This window comes from Anticarsia gemmatalis, chromosome 28, assembly GCF_050436995.1.
Source record: "Anticarsia gemmatalis isolate Benzon Research Colony breed Stoneville strain chromosome 28, ilAntGemm2 primary, whole genome shotgun sequence".
NCBI lineage: Eukaryota > Metazoa > Arthropoda > Insecta > Lepidoptera > Erebidae > Anticarsia > Anticarsia gemmatalis.
The window spans coordinates 5,158,825-5,170,811 of record NC_134772.1 but is presented as its reverse complement, the minus strand read 5'-3'; the positions used below and the strand labels follow the sequence as shown (position 1 = coordinate 5,170,811).

The window sequence follows — 11,987 nt, the reverse complement described above, 5'->3', positions numbered from 1 at the left end:
ACTAACTTCTGCCCGCGACTTCGTCTACGTGAAAAGATTTTTCAGTTTACCAATTTTATTAAAATCCCATTCAGTAGTTTTTGCATGAAATTAGGCCATCTCCTATTTTCCAAAATGGCGGGAGCCGATTTCCAAAATCCTCTCTTTATGCTCCTCTACACTTTCTAAGGAATGTTCATAGCAAATTTCAAGTTTCTACGCTTAGTAGTTTTGGCTGTGCGTTGTCCATCAGCCAGTCAGTAATGGAAGAGTTTTAATGCACGTTTGGCGCAGTGGTTAAAGTAAGTTAAAGTGGCGTTTGGTGTAGAGAGTTCGAATCCCACGTGTGACAAATCTTTAGAAGTATGTTAGTATGTTTATCAGTTATTTGGTTACCATAGTACAAGCTCTGCTTAGTTTGGAGTCAAATGACCGTGTGTGAGTTGTCCAATGATATTAAAAAAAGTTCTATATGTATATATTTTGATAGTGAAGATGGTATGATAATAATCGTTAATTATTATGTTCGTATTAAAGATGTAATTATACCGCGGTTTGGTTTAAAAGCATCAATGTCAACTTGTAATAAAATTTACAACGTTTTTTTGTGAAGAACATGTAATTATCAACTTCTCGTATTGAGTAGTGATGTATGACTGTCCATTAAAAGGTCGGGAGTTTGATTTCGGGGTCAAATGGTTGGGATGTTTTTATAAACGGTACTTTGTGTGTATATGTATATTATTGTATATAGATTATCAAGCTTGTTATACCCGAAGACTTAGGTAGAGGTGTACGAAATACACACACGTTTCGCCATTAACAATGTTAGTCCCATGTAATAGGGGGCGAGCCTATTGCCATAGACTGAGCACGATTTTTTTTCTTAAAAAGGACAACTCCCGCACTAAGAATTGCTCTTGTGTCGCGGGGACTTTTACAAACATACAAACAACGGACACAAAGTACAACCAGACCTGAAACTACTATTTCTGGATCGCACATATAAATAATTGCACCGCGTGTGAATCGAACCCACGTATTGAGAATAATCTATACTTCTATACTATCTATACTATACTAATATTATAAAGCTGAAGAGTTTGTTTGTTTGTTTGAACGCGCTAATCTAAGAAACTATTGGTCCGATTTAAAAAAAATTCAGTGTTAGATAGACCATTTATCGAGGAAGGCTATAGGCTATATATCATCACGCTACGACCAATAGGAGCAGAGTACCAGTAAAAAATGTTACAAAAACGGGGATTTTTTTTTCACTCTTTTGTTACGCTAACGAAGTTGCGCGGGTCTGCTAGTTTACCCATAAAAGTCTTTTCACGCGCTAGAAGATTTATAGAAGGCCTAGATTTTAGTGTTTAATAAATATCGTCTCGTGACCGATCATACAATCAACGAGAGGGGTCAACGGGGACCCCTGTTTACAAACTGTACCCATTCAAAACATACTCGTATAAAACTAGGCCGATTTTTTATGACTTCATTTTTTTAAAGTCATCCTGACCGTTTTCGTATGCGGCAGCCAGTTTTATTGAAACCAGTCAACTGTGCAGGACTTTGTTTATAGTGTCCAAGTGTGTGCACAATACACAGGTACACTCTCTGTTCTTTTACTCTCATAGTCTGCTGGAAAGACTAAACCGACACTACGACGACCGACTAGTGAGAGTTCTAGTGCAGGACTGACAGCTTTACGTGCTCTCCGAGGCACGGTCTACCACCTTAGCGTCCTAACTCCGGGCAATCTCTGATCTTTGAACAGAAATATCGGAGAACACCCTTTTGCCCGACCCGGGATTCAAACCCGAGATCTCTTGCGTCGCATACACTACCGAAAGCGCCGAACCGAATATGAGCGTAGCAAGCTTTGCCATACTCAGTAATACTATCACTAAGTACATAGTATAGAACAAAGTCGCTTTCCGCGGTTTGTCCCTTATGCTTAGCTCTTAAAAACTACGCAACGGATTTAGGCACGACTTTTTAATTTATAAAGTAATTCAAGAGAAAAGTTGATTTGCAGAAATTTTAAAGAACTTTTGTAAAATTACTTTGCGTTAAGCATAATTATATATAATACGGGATTCAAATCTGATACCTCAAAGGATATGTAAGTGGGGTTTTCCAAGTTATGTACATAATATAACTTGCCGTGAAGGAAAACATCTCAATCAGTCTTGCATATCTGAGAGTTCTTTAAACAATTGTTGAAGGGGTAAATAATAATAATGTCCTCTTAGCCGGTATCCGGCTACAGCGGCTAAGTTCATTAAAACCTACCGACATTGTTTATTTTGTCCAAGTGGGTGTAGAATACACAGGTACTCTTTATTTCTTCACTCTCATAGTCCGATGGAATGGACACGACCAATAAGCCCAGTAGCTCTCTAAAGAATGGAGGTCTATTTTCTCCGGGCGATTAGAAAATACTTTTTCCTTGTAGTTACTCCGTGTTTCGGAAGGCACACAAAATTGTGTTATGCTGGGGCTACATTAGCGGGCTATGGCGAATATTCGTGTTAACGCGATGAATGTGGCCGGGTTCATCGTGTCATCGCGTAGTATTCGGGCGAAGACGATGTAGTATCGAGGAGCTGTCGGTAAACTGGCGCGAATCAAAGGGATTTGTCGCGCCAATATTCGCTTAGGTGGCTACATCTACGTCAATTCAGTGTCGTCCAGACTTTGAAGCGAGACGGACGTGCATTTAATTTTTAAATATAATGCAAAGCCACTATTTCCTCCATTTTTAATTTACCGCTCACGTCTCCGCACAACAAACTGAACAGCACAAGGCACGATGCATCGCGTCAACTCGACACGAATCTTCGCCCGCCTTAATGTAGACAAGAACATCGCCCATACCCGAACACGATGTTTTTGTCGCGCCAACACCATACGAATCTTCGCTCGCTAATGTAGCCCCAGCATTACGGAGGGCTATCGTGTTATAACCCAGGTACCTATTTGGGTTGGTTTAAACTGCCTCTGTGGCGCGGTTGGTAGTATATGCGACTGCGGTGCGAGAGGTCTCGGGTTCGAATCCTGGGTCGGGCCAAAAAGTCTTTTCTGAGATTTTCTGTTAAGAATTTCTTAGAGATTGCCCGGAGTTAGGAAGTTGAGGTCGAAGACCTCCGTGCCTCGGAGAGCACGTAAAGCCGTCGGTCCTGCGCCTGACCTCTCACTGGTCGTGTCGGTTATCCGTACCACCAAACTATGAGAGTGATGGAATAGAGAGTGTACCTGTGTATTGTGCACACACTTGGACACTATAAACAAAGTCCTGCACAGATGGCCAGTTTCAATGAAACTGACCGCCGTAGCCGTATATCGGCTAGGTTGACATTATTATTATTTTGGTTATGAAGGTCCGATAGACAGTTGCTTCTTGTAAAATACTGGTATTCAGCTGCATCCAGTGAGACTAGAGGCCGACTCTAATATAGTTGGAAAAAGGCTAGGCTGATGATGTGATTAAAACCTGAGATACGTGGATATAATAGTTCCAAGTCCATTATCTTAACTTACATACATACCTACATAGAAACAAACAAACAAACATACATACATAAAATCACGTCTTCTGTCCATAGCGCTAGCCACTTGGTACGATTAACATAAGATAATGATATTATTTTGCAAATATGGGTACAAAATATTTTACAGGCTCTTTACAAACTTCCCTCGCCTCATTCACATCCATACATCTTGTCTTACTACAATAAATATTAACATAATTAAGTGTTGTTTTAACTATAAATACACATAAGTATTTCCTTCCATGTAAAGTGCAAGCAATGCCAACGGCGACGTCCTTTCATTGTCGACATATTGTCATTTTAATAACTAGTATTGTTTTAGTATTACTTTGTGTGTACAACAAATGGATTTATGTAGGTCTAGCTAGCTTAAACACGCGGCTTGCTACGTGTTGTTTCGACTTTATATACATACTAGCGGACCGACAGACGTTGTCCTGTCTACACGTTACAAATAAATTAAAAATTAATTAAAAGACATTGTCCAGCGGACAAAATTGTGAATCTAAACCATTCTCAGATCCCCTTGAACATACACAAAAAATTTCGTGAAAATCGGTCCAGTCGTTTAAGAGAAGTTCAGTGACATACACACTTACAGAAGAATTATATATATAAAGATGAATAATATCATAAGTAACTATTTTAGAATGTTTACCTATCAGTTAATTGGTTACCGTTGCACAAGCTCTGCTTAGTTTGGAATCAGATGAATACGAGACACATGTACAATAAACTTTTTTTTCCAAACCGGGATTCGAACCCGGCCTTTTCTAAAACACCCTGGTTTTCGCGTACAAACAGACATACATATTTTTAGTAAAATTTATGTAAAGATACAAAATGACCTCATTTCAAGTGTGTAACGACCTCTATGGTATTGTATTACTAGTGAAGACATTTACATGAAAAGCGAGAACTAAGGTCTCAGGTTCGAATCCCAGGCGAAGACATTAGGCCTTACATCTGTGGTACTACTGAACTCGCTGGTTTAAATCCTGAGTCATGAAATTGTCAGGTGTCTCAATAGCTCCATTAAAATTACCGATGTCAATTTACTATCGGAATAGACTAGCCCTATTTCTTAATTAATTTTGAGCAATTCTTAGTGCGAGAGTTGTCTTTTAAAAGGAAATTATGTATGTATGTATGTATGTATAAAAATGTCATCCACACAAAACTCGGAAGTAGAATGCCTATCTATACACTGGGTCAATGTCAGCTATAAAACAGATTACAAGGTTACTATGCAAAATATTAAATAATATTCTAACTGTATAATAAATAGTTAAAATTTAAACAATATATTTACGCTATTAAACGGTGCCAGTGTTAATTTATTCAGTGCAATCATATAACCTTTATGTGTTGAGTTTGTGAACAATATCATCCGTTTTTCATGATATATCGTTTAGTATTCTAACAAATGAATAGGTCTAAGTGTTATAAATCATACAACGGTCTTCGCTGCACACGTAAGTAGATTATAGAACATTTTTTAGTCCAGTTAGGTTTAGTTTGTGTGACCTAAAATCTGTCTAATGCAGTTAGTAACAGTACTGGTGGGTAATAGCCTAACAGGCGCACCACCTATGTGTTATAGAATAAAAAAGAAAATTATACGTTAAAAATGACAGTTTAAAATTTTAATTTTGAAATGATTTTGACAATTTTTTTTTTCATAAATGTTAAAATTGTTTCCAAATTAAAATTTTATGTGTGTGTTCTAAATTTTGAATTTAAAAATGGAATAGCAAGAATGACATAACGTTAATGAGTAATATGTAATGTTCGGCAGCCGAAGCGGTTTCCCCTGAATTTTGGGAATCCTATACCCGTCTCTGTCTTTCTTATATGTCCGTCCTTTTCGCACGTCGTTCCTGAATGGGTTTTAAGCATGCGCGCTTTGAACGTCTGGACGAAAATTTGCGAGATTTTTTTTAACATATTTCGCTGGTTTTTCGGCAATGACACGATTGACATACTTTTAGTGATAATGTAAGTAAGAATTATGCTAAGGTTAATCCTATTACTGGGTGTTGGAACTTATAATCTTATTACATGTAATTTTATGAACACAAAAATTTTTCGATCGATTTTTTTAGGTTAGGTTAAGTTTTTACAGAATGTGACCTTGTGACAACCCTTATGTCTAAATTGACCCTAGTGGGGGTTTAAAATTGACCCCACTGAGGTCCATTCTTGACTGTTTAGTACATAATGCCAATTTTGTAGCAATTTTAAACATGTATGTCTGTCAAAAAGATTCGAAAGCTTTTGACAGTTTATGCGTATGTATATGGGTCATCTCGAAAACTGCTGAAAGAGTTTGAAAAATAATTTCAGTTTGAAAGATACGTTGTATAATATGTATGTTGAAATTACTAAATATGTTTTCGTTTAATGTAACAGAAAAAAAAATATTTGTAATATTTTCTATTAAGTAAATCTTTTTATTTATGACTATTGTCTACAATAATAATGCCACTTTTATTTTGCACATAACATCACACTTTAAACTCAAAGGTATAGGTAAAAGTGTATGAAAATGCTAGTACGAAAAAAATCGGTAATCAAATATTCATGTGAGAATCAAACCCACGATTCGCGCGCATACATTGCGTCATGATGACTAACTTAACCACTGCGCCACGGTAACCATGTAAGTAAAAAAGTTAGTAAGATAGACTGCTACCGCCAAGTCTACGACTGCTGATCACGAGGACTCGGGTACGATCCCCAGGTCGGACAAAACGCTATTAGTCTTTAATTTTGTATTAGAATACTAGCTGACTCGCGCAACTTCGCTTGCGTCACACAATGGGTCAAAATTTTCCCCGTTTTTGTAACATTTTTTTTGGTACTCTGCTCTTATTGGTCGTAGCGTGATGATGTATAGCCTATAGCCTTCCTCGACAAATGGGCTATCTAATACTGAAAGAATTTTTCAAATCGGACCAGTAGTTTCTGAGATTAACGCGTTCAAACAAACAAACAAACTCTTCAGCTTTATAATATTAGCATAGATTAGTATATAATGGATTTTTCAATAGTACCCAGGTACCTATATGGCAATAGTCTCGCCTCCTATTACATGGGACTAACATTGTTAATAGCGAAACGTGGGTGTACTTTATACCTCTGCGTTTCCATACTCCATGTTAGTTTCTTGTTCTTCTTCATATGGAAACGGCTGCACCGAATATGATAAACTTTGGTATAAAGATAGCTCATGTTTTAGGAAATAATTTTAGATACTTATTATATCCACTGAACTATTCTATGGGTTAAATGTATTTCCTGAATCATGGTGACCTCGCCGTTGCACCGCATGTGGCGGGTTCGAATACCATTCGTAACAAATATTTGAGTGATGAGTACGAGTATATGATCTGAGTCTATTTGTTAATGTATCTATTATCATCATCAGTATTTGCGTGAAAGAGTAACAAACATCCATACATACATACATACATTCTCACAAACTTTTGCATTTATAATATTAGTAGGATATAGTAGTATGTTTATCAGTTAATTGGTTACAGTACAAGCTCTGCTTAGTTTGCAATCAAATGACCGTGTGTGAGTTGTCCAATGATATTTATATTCCGTACATACAATTAAAAGTACAAAGTACATATTTCATATTTTAATCACTCACTAACGATTGTAAGGAATAATAATTATTGTTCATCTTACTAATAAACATCTTTTAAGTTCTGATCTATACTAATATTATAAAGCTGAAGAGTTTGTTTGTTTGACCACGCTAATGTCAGGAACTACTGGTCCGATTTGAAAAAATATTTCAGTGTTAGATAACGCATTTATTGAGGAAGGCTATAGGCTATATATCATCACGCTACGACCAATAGGAGCAGAGTACCAGTAAAAATGTTACAAAAACGAGGAAAATTTTGACCCATTCTCTCTTATCTGATGCAAGCGAAGTAGCACGAGCAACCCTCGGTTTCTGAGGTACATTTAACGGGAGTTTATCTATTCGATAGCTTTTTTATATGAGTTCAATCGCTATTGAATAGAGAAACTACCGTTAAATGTACCTCAGAAACCGAGGGTCAGCTAGTTAGTTATACAGTGTTTTGTCACTTATAATTAATTTTGAAACTGTATATGAGTGAAAAATACTAAGCATTGTATTACCATAGTGTAACTACTTAGTAAAGAGCCTTAACGAGCACAATTTATCTAGATTACAATTAATTATTCTGTATATATTAGCCTTTTTTCCAAACTATGTTGGATTCGGCTTCCAGTCTCACCGGATGCAGCTGAATATCAGTATTTTATACGACGCGACTGTCTATCTGACCTCCACAATCCAGTTACCTGGGTTATAACACGATGTCCTTCGGTAAGACTGGTTGTCAGACTTTCAAGCTTCTGACTACTGTTAACGACCGTCAAAGATCTCGAAATTGACAGCCGGGACCCACAGTTTAACGTGCCTTCCGAAACACGGAAGAACTTGAATTGTGTAAGATGGTCACTCATCCCTAGTACAACCTCGGCAAGCGTGGTTTAACCTCAGAGACCGATCCACGCGGCTGTTGTTAACTAAGCCACGAGCTCCTCATCATTCTTATTTGATGAAGAAAATGGTCGTTTTTAAATTAATTAGGTACTTTTTCTTCATGTCACGTGTTTGTAAAATCACGTGGAATAATAAATAATGTTTGTCAGCAATAATTATGCCATCAATAATATAATTGATATGTCTTCTTCGTACTAATAGTAAAAAAAATTGTAATAAATTTAACCCATTAATGTCCCATTGCTGGGCAAGGATCTCCCGTAATGAGGGAGGGGTAAGGCCTTGAGTTCACCACGCTGGCCAAGTGCGGGTTGGGGACTTTGTATACCTTCAAGAACCGTTCTAAAGAACTCTCAGGCATGCAAGGTTGCATCACGATGTTTTCTTTTACCGTTGGAACAATTTAATTCACGTCTTCTACCTATAGGGATAGGCAGAGACCAAAGAAGTCCACTTGGTCTGATACTTACAAGCTCCCTTCCCTCATTCAAATACAAACATCTTGTCATACAGGACCGCCGAATATTTATAATAACTATTGGTCGCCCAGTAGTCGAAATTCGACTATAAGTTATTCAATACAAAAATGTATGACATTCAGTAAGACCTGAGTAAACATATAAGACGGTAGACTATGTCAGTGCCCTATGTATATAGACAAATGTCAAATGCATGTTAGTGTGTGTAATGTTTTATTTATTGATTTTAATGTACTTTATTAACATAATTATTATAAAAAGAAATTGCGTCCTGTACCTACTCCTCCTACACATAAACTGAAAGTGTGCCAACTTTCATACTTCTGCGTCCGCACGTTTTTTGTAAAAAGGGGTCCAAAGTTTTTGCTACACGTATTAATATATAAATATTGATAAATATTGTGTGCTAAGGCACTCTACTAAGTTGTCAAACTATTGGGTAAAGTGTGATTTTAAGTGTAACCTTGAGAATCGCGTGTTAAGTTTAATAAAGAAGTATTTATAATTTTGAGTGCACACTCATTAATGTTATGAGGTAATAGTCTTATACGTGGAGTGAAATAAACATACATACATAATATCACGCCTGTTATACCCGAAGATGTATGTAGAAGTGAAATACACCCACGTTTCGCCATTAACAATGTTAACAGTCCCATGTAATAGAGCGAGCACGTTACCTAACTCCGGGCTACTATTGAGAAATATTCATAAATAAATTACAAAAGACCACTAATACTTTGGCCAACCCGGGAATCAATCCTGAAACCTCATGACCAGCAGTCGTGTATTACTACTGACTGCGCTATGGGCGTCTCAAGACCTCCGGCTACAGTTTACGCGAATATCCATCTATTAAAAGTTTGCGTTAATGTTACTTATCCCACTGACCGTTTACCGACCGGTGAGCACCTTAAATAGTCTCTGCGGCTACCCAACTAACAAAAATCCGCCCTAAGATTGCTTAACCCTCTGATCGTTTACTAACCAGTTTGCACCTAAAATCCTCTATGTGGCTACCCATCTATTAAAATTCCTCGTTGATATTGCTTTACCCACTGATCGTTTACCAACCGATTTGCACCTCAAATCCTATCTGCATCAACCCATCCATTAAAAAACCGTGCTTAGATTGCTTAACCCACTATTCTACAGGCAGACAATCCTGCCTACCCTTCTATTGTACCACCGTGAAGCCGTGTAACACGCGATGAGATAATTCAGCAAAAATACCAACATGTCTGCTTGTCGCGTGTGTTATGTCATCCAATTAAAGGTATAATACAGTACACTGCCGGCCGTGGAGTTATACCACACTTATTGAGGCCGATATTCGGTTACAGTGGCCAGTTTTTATCAAACCAGCCAACTGTGCAAGAGATTTACACACAATAACTGCCCGGTATATGGCAATAGGCTCGCCCCCTATTACATGGGAGTTGGGACTAACTTTGTCCATGGCTAAACGTGAGTGGGTGGAGTGTGTGAGCCCATACCCAGTTGCGCTCACCAGTCGGTAATCGAACCGTTGGTTAAGCAACCCTTGGCGCGGTCATTCAATTGATAGATAACCGCATAGTGGTATTTGAGCTGGGCGTCTCCGCGCTTCGGAGGGCACGCCTCAAGTCGGTCCCGGTTGTTGTCTACTAAGATAAGTCGTTAAGCCACGTCAAAGGACTCTCCGGGCGGCTTGAACTACTTTGACACTAGGTTGACCACTAACCATACGACAAACAAACAAGAAATACACCTCTTTCTACACTTTTGGGTATAAAAGACGTGATATGCTGTATGTATGTAGAAATATTGTTTAGACTGTTTGTTCAAAGGAATTGAAAAGGATGACTGTCTACAACATTAGGTCATCCACTTAAAAAATGATCCAAAATTATGTCCACTTTGACCTCTACTAATAAGACGTGATTACCATTTAGAACTTTTCATTTGTTAATTTGTAGTTTTAATTTGAAACTTTGCATCCTTTGATACAGTACGAGCTATATATTTTTGTGTGTCTGAATATAGCAACAAGCCGCTGCATAAGGCGAAACATAGGCACAGCGTACCCTTCTACTAAACTTCCTACTACCTACTACCCAGAAAGTAGAAAACAACTCTGTCTGTCAATCTCTGTCCATTGCAACGATTTGGATGTTTTTTTTACACAAAAATAGATCAAGATCCAAGAAATGTAGGACGGTTTTTATCTCCAAAATTCTGCGGAAACGGGAACTATGCGAGCCATTCATCTATACTAATATTATAAAGCTGAAGAGTTTGTTTGTTTGTTTGTTTGTTTGAACGCGCTAATCTCGGGAACTACTGGTCCGATTTGAAAAATTCTTTCAGTGTTAGATAGTCCATTTATCGAGGAAGGCTATAGGCTATATATCATTACGCTACAACCAATAGGAGCAGAGTACCAGTGAAAAATGTACGGGGAAAATTATGATTCTCTTATGTGATGCAAGCGAAGTTGCACGGGTCAGCTAGTATATAATAACCTTTAAAGACATTATTGTACACCAATAATAATTTGACTTGTTTTGAATGCTCATGTATAATAATTAACTACAAGTTAAAACCGCAGGCTCAAACCAATGACTATTTAAACTAAATAAAAATAACCAGCTCGCCGAATAATAACGCACTACACTGTACATATAAATATAGAACGGCACATTAGCGTGGTTAGTAACGTTAAATTATACGTTAACACTTCACGACTATTGTCATATAGGGTATAAGCAGAGCAACTGACACTTTATACATGGTCAGTGACCATAGCGCTGTGGTTGTAGCGTGATGATATATAGCCTTTAGCCTTCCTCAATAAATAGGCTATCTAACACTGAAAGAATTTTTCAAATCGGATCAGTACTTCCTGAGATTAGTGCCTTCAAACAAACAAACAAACAAACAAACATACAAACAAACAAACAAACTCTTCAGCTTTATAATATTAAGTATAGATTAATTAATTAGTATAGATAAGCAGTGCAACTGGTACTTCATACATGGTCAGTGACCATAGCGCAGTGGTTTAGATGGTCACTGCTTCTGTGCGTGAATGTCGTGGGTTTGGTTCCCACAGGGAATAATTATTTGTGCGACCCATAAATAGTTAATTCGGGTCTAGTTGTACTTTGTGTTCGTTGTTTGTATGTTTGTAAAAGTCCCCGCGACACAAGAGCAAGTCTTAGAGCGGGGGTTGTCTTAAAATCTGGCACCTTATACAGGCCAGTGATCATAGCGCAGTGGTTTAGATATGGTCACTGCTTCTGTGCGTGAGTGTTGTTAGTTTGGTTTCCATTTTGTTAGTGTGTATATGGTATATGAATGTTGGCAAGGTCATTCTATAGATGGGTGACCGCATATTGGTTTTCTGAGGAATTTCTACGCCTGACCTCCCACAGG

At 37.7% G+C, this 11,987-nt stretch overlaps 1 protein-coding gene across 1 annotated transcript in view; it reads left to right on the top strand.

The window, feature by feature from the left end:
- Nucleotides 1-4,823: 4,823 nt before the first annotated feature.
- Nucleotides 4,824-11,987, top strand: part of LOC142984745 (putative fatty acyl-CoA reductase CG5065) — a 74,860-nt gene continuing 67,696 nt past the window's right edge. Inside the window, exon 1 of the mRNA XM_076132503.1 lies at nt 4,824-5,011. The gene's annotated coding sequence lies outside the window, so the exon portion shown is untranslated. The remainder of the gene's footprint in view (nt 5,012-11,987) is intronic.